The 13,793-nt window shown below is 39.1% G+C and overlaps 1 protein-coding gene across 12 annotated transcripts in view; it reads left to right on the top strand.

Moving 5' to 3' along the window:
- Positions 1-13,793, top strand: part of RFX3 (regulatory factor X3) — a 291,507-nt gene that overhangs the window by 35,754 nt on the left and 241,960 nt on the right. For 8 of the 12 annotated variants that reach the window (XM_079790206.1, XM_079790202.1, XM_079790201.1 and 5 more), the window contains one exon: positions 2,937-3,004. The exons of the other annotated variants lie outside the window; for them this stretch is intronic. The gene's annotated coding sequence lies outside the window, so the exon portion shown is untranslated. The remainder of the gene's footprint in view (positions 1-2,936; positions 3,005-13,793) is intronic. 12 annotated transcript variants of the gene reach the window in all.

Raw genomic sequence — 13,793 nt, 5'->3', positions numbered from 1 at the left:
TATGTGGGAGCAGATGAGGTGGGACCTGAATGCAAAATAACTGTGTTTTATTCACCATTGTATCCTAATCAACTGATAGCACATTGCCAAGCACATTGCAGTGATGCAATAAATGTTAAAGGGCAAGATGAAGATACTTTGAATAGCTGTGCCAGAGATGTGAGAATATAGGAATCATTGTAGAATATAGGAAGAAATGAGGAAAATAAGTTCTCCTGGGGCCAATGTGGAGCTTTGAGGGAGAGACCATCTTGTGAATTGGCATGGTAGTGTGTCAGCTACCTGAGCGTTTGGACCATGTATATTTAATATTTGTATGGTACTTAACATAGTTGTGATCCTTAAATGAATAACTTAATAATATATGAGAACAGGTTTTAAGCAATGAATTGGATTTTAAAGTTAAAGTGATAAGTGACAAAGACAAATTTGTATCATCAGTGAACTGGTGTGGTGTCTAAGGAACTTGTAAGAATTCAAGAAAAGAGATCTTGAGCAATTTTGTTAGTATCAGAATGAGGTAGTGAAGGATATATTCAGAGAGAAGGTATTACTTGTAACTTGTTTGGAGAGGAGTAGAAGATGCAGATAACTGTATATTAGCTTGAATTTTCTAACTTGATATTCACATAATAAGTTAAATACAGGGAGCTTAGTTGGAGAAAATAATTAGAGTTAAAGGGGTAGGTAGAATTTTCATAGAAATAGGTATGTATAATTCATAGTCATTTTGCTCAAAAATGTTCTGAAGTATTGTTTAGTCATCTAATCTAATAATAGACAAATATGCAAATTGACCGCACCTTCGCTACACCCAAGCCACGCCCACCAACCAATCAGGACGAATATGCAAATTATCAAAACAAAGATGGTGGCTAATTTGCATATCACGACAGCGTAGAAAGAAGCCAAGAGCTGCAGAAGGGAGCAAAGCTGCAGAGAAGCAAGCAAGCGGGGGGGGGGGGGGGGAGAAGGGAGGAGCGGAGGCGGGGCCAGGGGAGAAGGAAGTTGAGCAGGCGGGGCCGGGGTGGGGGGGGGGAGAAGGGGCGGGGCCGGGGGAGAAGGGAGGAGCAGAGGCGGGCCTGGGGAGAAGGGAAAAACAGGCGGGCTGGCAGAGAAGGCGGGCCGGGGGAGAAGGGAGGAGCGGAGGCGGGGCCAGGGAAGAAGGAAGGAGAGCAGGCTGGCGGAGAAGTTAGAAAAGCAGGGGGGCTGGCGGAGATTGCGGGGCGGGGGACAAGGGAGGAGAGCAGGCAGGGTGGGGTAGACTGCAGCAGGAAACCCTATTGCAGGATTTTTCCTGCAACGGGAACGCTAGTTTAGTATATAATAAATGTGTACAATAATAGTATCTCATGTCAGAAAATATATATTTCATAATGACAGTAAAGTAACAGGACCATTTGCTAATAGGGTTAAAATTACCAAGTTCTTTTTGAGAATTCTGGTCTGTTAACTAGCAGATTATTGCATTTTTGCTGTATGCAGCAAATACCTGTGATTATTTTAGTGATCTTTGTCTTGTCTTGTTCAAGTAACCCCAAATATGTGTATTTAGACTGTTGCCTGTTCATATATACTCAGCTGTACCTGTTTGCTTTGTTATTTCTCTAAGTTTAATGGACCAACATAAAAATTTATGGCAACTGTTGCTTAATGTCATCTTTACCTTTAAAGAAAAAAGAAGACAAACAAAACTAAATCATGCCTAACAGCTATGATGCTGTTTATGGTTGACTAAAGGATCAGATATATTCTACTAAGTTGATTTTTGATATTATGGGCCATATTTAGGGCAACAAAGACTTAACATATATGAACAAATACACTTAAGTACCTGTTTGTATAGCAGTGTTACCTTAAATTTACTTTATGAGCCAATAAAAATCAATTGCTTAAAATAACCTTTTGTTCTCTCCTGAACCAAAGACTTCTTTTAAAAATTTTCATAAAACTGAATAATTATGCATGTCTTATTAGTTTCCTGACCTTTGTGTTCTGCTTATGCATCTTACTTATTTTTAAGAAACAAATCTTATTTATTTTAAAAAGGAATGAGCAAAGGTGTGTCAGCTGCTAATCCATTTTCACTTTTACATCTCTGTATACAAGAAATTAGCAGGCTGATTCTCAGAATTGTTTGGTCTTTCATCTTTACAACTTAAGTACAGGTATTTTTTCTTTCTAGTTGGTTTGTCTCAGTGGATAGAGTGTCCATTCACAGACTAAAGGGTACTGGGTTTGATTCAAATCCGGTCAAGGGCACATACCTAGGTTGCAGGCTCAATCCCAGGCCCTGGTCAGGGTGCGAATGGGAGGCAACTAATCAATGTGTCTCTCTCATATGGATGTTTCTCTCTCTCTGTCTCTCCCCCTCCCTTCCACTCTCTCTCTAAAAAAAAAAAAAAAAAAAAAAAGGAAAAATATCCTCTGGTGAGGGTTAACAACAACAACAACAAAAATCAATATTTAAAGGTACAGATTTTTCTAAGATTGTTCTCTGTGTTCTTTGTCCTAACATATTTTTCTTGATTATTAGAATACTATGCTTATTCTTTGAATTCTAATTCTTTCAAAAATGAAAGTTCTCTTTCCTTCCCTGTAAAATCAAAACAATATCATTTTTGGCTAAGGAGGAAGCTTTTAAAAATATAGTCATGTAAAAAAGTACCTTAAATATAATTCAGTTGTAGTATCAGATCAATTCCTGGACTTATTGGGGTGATTACTTCATAAGTTATATGAATGTCTAATCTCTATGTTTTTTACCTGAAACTAATGTAATATTGTATGTCACCTAATTGAAAAATAATGAAAAAATAATTGTTATATTACAACTAATATTTATTCATAAACAAAATAATTTAAATAACAGCATCTAGATATTAAATAATTTATTTTTAATATTTACCTAATTCTTCTTGCTTTTAATATTTTAGGCCACTTGATCATTCTGGCATTTTATGGTAGAGAATACATTGAGTTTGGCTCATGGAAAGAATATGAGGTAATTGATCACATGTTCTCTATAAATTTTAAATTATATGTATGCAAAATATAGAGTATTTTAACATGTCAGATAAGATCTTATGTTTGAATTTTTCAGTAACATTTTACATATACGATTTTAAGATAGGTTTTCCTTTCCTGATGGTCAGTAGTAGTTAATACTGTGAGGAATTTTTTTTTCTTTTAGAACTTGTATATGTTTAAGAAAAAAAAACAGTATTAGAGTGTTCTTCACTTTGTTATGTAGTCACAGTTATTTTTGAAAGCTTTGAATAGCTAAGCTTTCTGTGGGGCTATAGAAACCACAAGAGAACTCCTCCTTCCTACCTGCCTTCCTAACCTGCCCCCAAGTAGGATTAATGGCATGCTGCATTGAAAAGTAGTGGCTAGCACACATAATTTATAGGGAAATAGTAAGAAAGAGCATCAAGGCTCCTATAATGGGAAATTTCTAGGCACTACTCAGGCTCATTTAATGAGAAAACAAATATAAGACCCTTTGTTAGTTTTTTCCCATCTCTTTGGTACCCACGATGCATGGGTTTGGCAGTCTAAAATGGCAGTCAATTAAGTGTACATGCTACATGCATTTCCACAATTGTTTCACACATTACCAAACATCAAGCCTGTATCAGAGGGAATCCAAATTAAAGATAGTAAAACACAGCAGCTATCCATATGTAATCCAGTCAATGACATGGTAGTATTGGAGATCATTGGATTTTATTTATTTGGTGTAATAATTAGCTAACATAGTGCTGATGTCATAATTGTTCTACTCAATAATGGGTTGGTTATGTAGGAAGGTGCTAGAGTTTGGTGTGTGAACTTCTGCTTCCATTACAAGAGGCCTTAAGAAAGGTGAAAAGGGGGTGGGGGCAGGGGTGAGGGTGGGCTGGGTTGTGGGCGGGGCAGCACAGGGATAAGCTTTGATTCTGAGTACATGTAAACTGTTCATCTTTAATCTTTGAGATTATAAGGTTATATTTTCACCCAAATTACTTCCTTACCTTTTCACATAGTTGAAATGAAATTGCCAGTCCTTTTAAGGGGATAAAACATTGCTATTTTAACATTTCTTCAGTCTTCAGTTCCTATGAGAAGATAAATGTATAATCTGTTGGTTAAGAAACTTAACCAAGACTCAAGAAAAATTAACTGGAGCTATCTATATCCTCCATTTCAAAACTGTTTTTTTATAGAAGTCCTCCAAAGAGTGCACCAAATATTCCCTGATGTGTGTTCCAAGTTTTTATTCTTTTTTTGATATAAGGTTGTAAGAAAGATAAATTGAATAGTTTTGTGTCTTAGACATTTGTAACATAATTTATAACAAAAAATTATGCATTTATATACAGAAGTTATAATTTAATAGTTTTAATAATCTTTATTATGGTATACCTAAAGGGATATAGTACCAACTCTTTCAAATAGTTTTCTAGGAAATCTTGCCACTTCATCATATTTCTCAAACCATTTGCATTGTCTGTATCAAACAGATAAATCTGACATTCTTTTTCCTTATCACTCAGTATTTAGATATGAACCTAATAACTGTGGAAGCTTGTACGGGCCTGGAGGGAAAAAAAAAGTTTCCATAGCATAATTCTCTTAAAATTGCTTACAAATAATGTTTATTAAAAATAGTTTAGAGAAAATTTAAAGTAAAAACCAAAAGATGTGTGGGTAGAATCCTTCTCTTGGGAAAGTAGTGGGAGATGAGCTAACCTTGTATTATCCTGAGAAGCAATAGAGAACAATTAATTCTATATGTGTCTGTCTGTCCCACTTTTTCTTTTAATATGATTTTTGGACCATTCACTTTGATAGCATTAAAATCCTTTATTATATGTGAAATAAGGTAGTTGACTTGTATAGGGGAGTGATAGGGAAGGAAATATGTTTTTTTTTTACATATTATATAGCATATACTTTACATTTATGTAGATAACACCTTACAAAGTTCTTTTGTGTGTGTAGCATCTTATTTAACTTTTCCCAACTGGTCAGTTAGAGGGTAGGGGTTGTCTCCATAATATGGATGGGCAAACCGGAGACCCAGAGAGGTTCTAGCATGCGAACCGAGATCTTGTGACTTTTACTCTGGCATTCTTATCCACTATATCAGTAATTATATTCAAATTATTCAATAATTCAAATTTGATTTTCCAATCAAAAAAGTTCTTCAGGAGCTACCTTGGCACTGTTGGTGGCCTGTAGAGCAGATCCCTTTGGGTCTTTTTTCCTTTGAGTAGTATTTCATAAGAAGATAGGATTTCAGAGCTGTTCTGCTTTCATTTTTGCAAAGCCTGTAAATTAGAGTGGCAATCTATGCCTCAGTTTTGTTCTTGCATTCTACTAAAAGTGATGATTAAGGTTGTATACCTTTTCCTTACTGGCACTGTGGAGTTAGAAACAAGGGTTAAGCTTGGCGTTTCTTTTACTTCTTTTCCTCTTCAATTAAGTTAATTTACTGAATTAACATAGTACACAGGATATATAAGATACTAGCTTTTTACCAGGGCCAATGACAATTGGTTTTAAAATAGAGGTATAGTGTCATGTTCAATTATTTTTCCACAGTTCATTCTGAACATAGAGAAGCACTGAAAAGGGCAGCAAAAATGGATATTGACAAGAGTGAGGAAAGATTGAAGCCATGGTAGTTACTTATTTAGTCTGGGGAAAGGAGGAGAAAAAACTTAAAATCTGTTTTCAAATTTGTATTTCTCTTTTTTTGTTACAAACTTTCAGTGAAAATCAAAGTAGCAAGCCGAAACTGGTTTGGCTCAGTGGATAGAGCATCGGCCTTCGGACTCAAGGGTCCCAGGTTCGATTCCGGTCAAGGGCATGTACCTTGGTTGCGGGCACATCCCCAGTAGGGGGTGTGCAAGAGGCAGCTGATCGATGTTTCTCTCTCATCGATGTTTCTCTCTATCCCTCTCTCTTCCTCTCTGTAAAAAATCAATAAAATATATAAAAAAAGAAAAGAAAATCAAAGTAGCAAAATGACAGGTATGTTAGAGACTTGTTATCGTCTTAAAAGCCCGGCTGAAATGCAATAAGTTTAAATGATAGAAAGCGTAATTTCAATTTGTCATAAAGAATACACCCCCTAAAAAGTCAATGAACTCTGTCTGGAATGGCAGTAGAGATATTTGGGTGGTCAAACCCCATAAAAAGATTCATGACCAGAATGGTTATTCAACTAAATACATGTTTTATCTTTAAAATCTCTACCAAATTTAAAGTTCTTTAACTTTCGTTAACTATAATTGTGTTGCTAATTGCTTGGAAACTTAATGCAATATGCACATGAATATGTTGTTATAACTAAAGAGGATACATGTAATTTATGGATATTCTTTTATTATTTTTCCAGAGATAAACTAAGATAAAAATTGCAAGTGCATTTCAAATTTTGGATTATAGAAAGAACTATAGTGCATTTAATCTAAGAGATACTATAAATTTAATCTTATGTGCACTTAAAAAATACTTGATAGAAATATAAAGGAAGCCATCAGTTGGTCAAGAATGTGAGAATGAATCTCTATCCCAGGGGTCCTTACACTTTTTAAACAGGGGGCCAGTTCACTGTCCCTCAGACCGTTGGAGGGCCGGACTATAGTTTAAAAAAAACTATGAACAAATTCCTATGCACACTGCACATACCTTATTTTGAAGTAAAAAATCAAAACGGCAAAAACACCCGCATGTGGCCCGCGAGCTGTAGTTTGAGGACGCCTGCTCTGTCCTTTATCAAAGTAGTCTAGTGCAAACAGCTTATGGGTTTTTGAGTTAGTCAAACCTGAGCTTGAATCTTGGTTCACCCACTTGTTAATTCAATATCTTTATGTAATATGGGATAATAATTGTTGCCTTGCAGACTTGTAAAAATTAAATAAGGGATATATGTGAAGTACATAATCCAGTGCTTGGCACAGAGTAGTGCTAACAAGTGATAGTTCTCTTCATTTCCCCTGTAAGTCTTACAGTTTCTCTAGAAGTTTGGTTCAGGAAACCAGTCGTCAGGGAGGGGATAAATGGGCATATTTTGGAGCTAGGGTTCAATATACTTCTTGCATTTACTATTTAATTTCTCAAATTTTACTGTATCCTGCTATAGTCCACAAGAACTTACTGATTTTTTAAATTAAGGAGGAACCAGTTTTGGACCTACCTTGAGCAAAAGCTTCATTATCACACCCACTTTTAGGAAGAAAGCCATAGAAAGTTGTAAGTAGGAAACCACATGTAAAATAGAAAATATGAAACGTCTTCAGATCTTAACTCCTGGAGAAACTCCCTTTTATCAGAAGGAAGTAAATGTTTACTTTAGAGTTCAGTGTGATACATGCATTATTTCTTTCAATTTAGGGTCCATCAGTTCTCATTTTGTTTTATTTTAATTAACATAATTGTCTTAGATTCCCTTCAAACCACTACTTACCCCACCCCTCCCTCCTACCCCAGTTAACACAAGTCAGCTTACTACTATAGCTATCTTGTATCTCATATGATAATTTTATAATGATAACCAATATTTATTAAGTGCTACCCATGTGAGAGGCACTGAGCCAAGTACCTTATATATACCGTACTCACTTAACCTTCACATTATCTCTCTGAGGGAAGTAGGTCCTACAGACCCATGATTCCTTATATTCACTTGTGAATTTCAAAAGGCTTTAAAAAATCACCAGTTCCCTAAGTTTGTGGCAAAACTAATTTAGCCTCAAAACAACTCGGGTTTTTGAGTTAGTCAAACCTGAACACTTTGAACGTTCGTTCATTTAGCTACAGGAATGTTAATGTGTGTGATTATGGGTTGCTGCTATAGATCCACTTGGGGTGTAATATATCTGGTAGTACTTTCTAAAATTCAAACATTTCTAAGTTATGTGAGATATCTGGCCCAGGGGCTAGGAATAGGTTGTTGTGAACCTGTTTCATTATTCTGTTTTATATATGAGAAGACCGATGCTAGAGGATGTTCGGTAAATTGCCAAGGTTTGAATGGTATGTTAAGATGTTAAGTAAATTACTCAGGTAATGCATGGTAAAGCCAAATTTAAACTCAGCAGTCTTATTCCGGAGCCCAGACTCTAAAACCGCAACACTGTTTTGCCACCCAGTTGCCAAGGCAAGATTGAGCTTAGTTGGCACAATGTTTATGTCTTAAGTTGACACAATTGCTTAGCTTTACTAATAGAGGAAGGTGTATAAGAGAATATAAATCCTCTTATAATTTATATTTGGGTGTGTAATTTTATGCTTTTCTACATATCTTGGATAGGTGTATCTGATCCTAGAAATCCCCTCAATATAATGAGCACAGTCACAAAGGCCTCTTCCTGTCGAGGTAGAAAACTGTCTAGTTTCTCTATTGTCACTCTTCATTATTTTATACTAGAGGCCTAGTGCACGAAATTCATGCATGGAGGGGGTGTCCCTAAGCCCGGCCTGCACCCTCTCCAATCTGGGACCCCTGGGGGGATGTCCGACTGCCAGTTTATGCCCAATCCCGTAGGGACATCCCTCTCACAATCCAGGACTGCTGGCTCCTAACCGCTTGCCTGCCTGCCTGCCTAATTGCCCCTAACTGCTTCTGCCTGCCAGCCTGATCGCCCCTTAACTGTTCCCCTGCCAGTCTGATTGATGCCTAACTGCTCCCCTGCCGGCCTGATTGCCCCCAACTGCCCTCCCCTGCCATCCCAATTGCCCCCAACTGCCCTCCCCTGCTGGCCATCTTGTGACGGCCATCTTGTGACGACCATATTGTGACGACCATCTTGTGACGGTGTGAGGGCAGCATGCAAGGGCGCGAGGACCACCTAGGCTTTTATTAGTATAGATTATTTGTCTCTCACTAAAGCTAGAATTTGCTTGTTTTGACTTTGTTCAACAAATAATTATTTAATGCCTGCTATGTAGTTGGCTAGAAATACAATAATGAACAAGAAAATTTTGGTTCCTGTCTTAACGGGGACACTCTTGTCATTGTGGATGGGACAGTGCTTGGTGGGATCCCCACATAGCAGCATGTTTAGCAGATGTGGTCCAAAGTGGCTCCCCAATTGTTGTGGCAACCTAAGTGGTCCCCAAAGTTTCCAGAGTCCACAGGTGGGGAACAGGGTAGTGGTATACCTGGATGTTATTCACAGTCAGTCCTGAGGATAATCGCTGTTCATTTGCCCATCCACTATCCAAGTTGAATAATTAATTGATTTTAAGCATTTCTTTTAATAGAATCCTGGCTTCATTCAAAGTAAACAGAGCTGAGAGAGCTACCAAATAAGTAACTAAACTGCTCACACTCTGGGTGCAATAACTAAATGAAAAAGCAAGATTAATTGTGGGTACTTTTAACCATGGTTAATTGAAAATTCTCATTATACGTTTTAAATAATGAGCATAAGTTAGGCTGCTAAGTTAACATACCAAGTGATGCTGGAATTTTTTGAGTGATAGAATCAAAGTCTCTAGGACTTTACATATGCAGTTTATTTCACAAAGACATATAATATAGCATATTTATGCCAAGTATATTCTGTAGCACACAAACATTTCTACTTTACTTTTATTTTTTGAAGTGACATTTTTAAAGAAATCATAAATTCAAATGATTTGTGGATAGAAACTATGATTTTGAATTTATCATTTTTAAGAGGAATAAATATACATTTTCATTTGGTATCCATATCAACTGATTTTTAATTAGCATTTTACATTAAAAGTAATAATACTTGGAAGTTTATAGGACCTCAGGTTTATGACAGTTGACATCATCCTGTATAATAAAAGGCTAATATACAAATAAACTGAACAGCAGAATGACCGATCGTTATGACGTGCACTGACCACCAGGGGGCAGATGCTCAACCAGAAGCCGGGCTCATGGCTGGTGAGCGTAGCAGCAGTGGAGGGAGTGGGCCTAAACCGGCAGTCAGACACCCCCGAGGAGTCTTGGACTGTGAGAGGGCACAGGCCGGGCTTAGGGACCCCACCCCCCAGTGCATGAATGTTATTCACCAGGCCTCTAGTTTTAAATAAAAATAATTTTATTGTATTATGATCACAAAAATTACTTATGCTCATTGTAAAACATTCTGAAAATTCAGAAAGTTACAAAGAAAGAAGAAAGCAAAAAAATACCATCATCATTCTGCTTGATGATGACCACATCTGCTCACGAGATTACTGTCACATTTTCTCAGGATCCCTGTCGCAGTGAGTGCATCTGTGCTCACACTGGTGCTCTCGGCTGTGCTTCTGCTCACGTATTTGCTCTCTCTCCTTTACAAATTCAAACCTTATAAAATTGGGTCATAAAATTTGTTTAACTTTGACAATCATATATTGAACATCCTTTCATGGTAATAAATAACATTTTATATCTTTTTATTGGCATTATATGAATTTATTAATTTAAGCAATTCTCTAAGTAGACATTTAGGTGGTATCTTGTATTTTGATATTATGATTAATTGTATGTGCATCTTTGTGCAGCTATTTATTTCCTTTATATGAATTCCTAGGAATAGAATCGTTGGCTAGAAGATCTGGGCACATTTTGAATGTTTTTATCAATCAGCAGATTGATTTCTAGAAAGGTCATACCATTCATTGTATGCTCTCTGACACGGGCATGATCAATCTTTGTAAATTTTTTTTTTTTTTGTATTTTTGCCAATCTGATAGTGGAATAGAAATCTCACTTTGATTTGCATTTTTAAGTAATGAATGACTAAAAAAAATAAAAGCATGTTTATCAGCCATTTGTATTTTTTTGTTGACTATCCATTTACATCTTTAACCCATTTTCCTGTTGGGCAGTTTATTTTCCTCCTCCTCCTCCTTTTAAATTTTAAGACCTCTTCATAATATAAGGATGTGAACTTTTATTTGTCATTCATAATGCACATATTTTGCCACTTAAAAATATTTGCTGTTTTTTTGTTTTATTTTAGAGATATGTTGGTATCACTTTGTTTTTCTACTTGATATTTCCACATTTTAATATGACCCATTATAATTCATAATGACTCAGACCTTTAAAAAAATGAAGATACTTCTTAGATGGGAAACCATTTTTGCAGATGAGAAAGGTGATGAATTGCTCACATAATTATATATGTTTGCTGCGATTACAGTTTCAATTGCTGCATATAAAATAGAAATTATGGGAGGGAGATATTTTGCTATAGTTAAAAGACTCCTTACTTTAAATGCCAGGCAGTCCTGGCTTTATTTATTTGTTCTCTAACTTAGACAACAAATATTTAAGTATCTATTATGTATTAAAAATTCATAATGGTTTCACTATTTACTGCTGTGTGACCAGGGCAGTTTACTTAACTCATCAGTATTTTGACTCAATTTATTTATTTTTAAAAGAGGGATAATACCTACCTTGTTGAGTTATTATAAGGATTATAGTTTACCTAAAGTATCTAATAGCACCTGACATATAATCAGACAATAAACATTTAGTGTTGGTGTTGTTATTCTTTATAGTAACAGAACATAGTGTACTTTTAGCCTGTTATTATATACTAGAAGCCCAGCACGTGAAAACGCACAGCCGCGCCCACCCACGTGGCCTGGCTGTGCTCACAGCCCCACCCACCCGCGCTGGTCTTTGGTTGTTTCGGCGTTAGGGCCACTGGGTTTTTATAATATAGACTAGAGGCCCGGTGCATGAAATTTGTGCACGGGAGGGGGAGGGTCCCCTCAGCCCAGCCTGCACCCTCTCTAATCTAGGACCCCTCGGACATCCCTCTTACAATCCTGGACCGCTGGCTCCTAACTGCTCACCTGCCTGCCTGCCTGATCGCCCCTAACTCCTCCCCCGCACCCCGCCAGCCTGATCACCCCTAACCACCTCTGCCTGCCGGCCTGATCGCTGCTCACTGCCCCCCCCTGCTGGCCTGGTCACCCCATGCAGCCTGTTCAGTCGTCTGTTCGGTTGTGATGGCCACTTAGGCTTTTATATAGATAGATAATATCATTGCTGTGGTAGTAATTTAGCATATGGGGTAATTGTGGTTATTAAATTTTATTAGTAGAGAAAATAGAGCCTACCTAGGTTGACTATACTTAGGATCTGTTAGATAAATACTTTTTTATTTTTGTACTAGAGGCCCGTTGCATGAAATTCACGCAAGGGAGGGGGTGTGTGTCCCTCAGCCCAGCCTGCACCCTCTCCAATCTGGGACCCCTCGAGGGACATCCCTTTCACAATCCAGGACTGCTGGCTCCCAACTGCTCGCCTGCCTGATTGCCCCTAACCGCTTCTGCCTGCCCTCCTGATCACCCCCTAACCATTCCCCTGCCAGCCTGATTGACACCTAACTGCTCCCCTGCCGGCCAGATTGCCCCTAACTGCCCTCCCCTGCCGGCCTGGTTGCCCCTAACTGTCCTCCCCTGCAGGCCTGGTCGCTCCCAACTGCCCTCCCCTGCTGGCCCAGTCACCCCTAACTGCCCTCCATTGCCAGCCTGGTAGCCCCTAACTGCCCTCCCCTGCAGGCCTGGTTGCCCCTAACTGCTCTCCCCTGCTGGCCTGGTCAATCCCAACTGCCCTCCCTTGCAGGCCTAGTCCCCCCAACTGTCCTCCCCTAGAGGCCTGGTCCCCCCCAACTGACCTCCCCTGCTGGCCTGATCACCCACAACTGCCCTCCCCTGCTGACCATCTTGTGGTGGCCATCTTGTGTCCACATGGGGGCAGCCACCTATGACCACATGTGGGTGGCCATCTTGTGTGTTGGAGTGGTGGTCAATTTGCATATTACCTCTTTATTATATAAGATAGCAGTTTAGTTTTCAAAGCTTTTTACTTATTTCATATCTTATTTGTTTCATACAGTTTTCCTTTAAGATAAGCAGGGCCTGTATACTTTTCCATTTTACAACTGAGGAACTGAGACTTAGAGAGAATGATTGACTTATCCAAGGTCATATGGCTTGTAAGTGATTAATTAGGTTCATATTTTCCTCCCACCTATATTTAAAATTCTCACTGTTCCTAGATTGACGCTCATTATGGGAAGGCACAGAGAATGGAATCTATATATATAAAAGCCTAAGTGATCATCACAACTGAAACAACCGAACGGATGACTGAACAGGCTGCATGGGGCGACCAGGCCGGCACGGGGGGCAGTGAGGGGTGACCAGGCTGGCGGGGGGGGGGGGGGCAGTGAGGCGCAACCAGGCCAGCAGAGGAGGGCAGTGAGGTGCGACCAGGCTGGCGGGGGGGGACAGTTGGGGGAAACCAGACCAGCATGGGGGGCAGTAAGGGGCAACCAGATCAGCAGTGGGGGAGTTAGGGGCAACCAGGCTGGCAGGGCGGGCTGTTGGGGGTGACCAGGCCATCACGGGGGGCAGTTAGGAGTGATCAGGCTGGCAGGCAGATGAGCAGTTAGGAGCCAGTGGTCCCGGATTGTCAGAGGGTGAGAGGGATGTCCGACTGCCAGTTGAAACCAGCAGTTGGACATCCTCCAAGGGGTCCCGGATTGGAGAGGGTGGAGACTGAGCTGAGGGGGACCCCCCCTCCATGCACGAATTTCATGTGCTCGGCCTCTAGTCTGACTATAACTGCCCAGTCTTCATTTAGCTTTAGCCATTTTATAGTTTTTTGTGTTGCTCCCATTTCAGTCATCTGAACATTGGCCTTAATGTCTTAGTTGTCTATATCAGTGATTTAAAAAAAAAAAAAAAGGGAAAGAAGGAAGGAGCAAGGGAGGGAGAGAAGGAGGAAAGGAGGGGAGGAGGGGAGGAGGGAG

This window comes from Cnephaeus nilssonii, assembly GCF_951640355.1.
Source record: "Cnephaeus nilssonii genome assembly, chromosome: 14".
Taxonomy (NCBI): Eukaryota; Metazoa; Chordata; class Mammalia; order Chiroptera; family Vespertilionidae; genus Cnephaeus; species Cnephaeus nilssonii.
The sequence above is the reverse complement of the archived record's forward strand: the minus strand, read 5'-3'. Positions and strand labels throughout refer to the sequence as shown.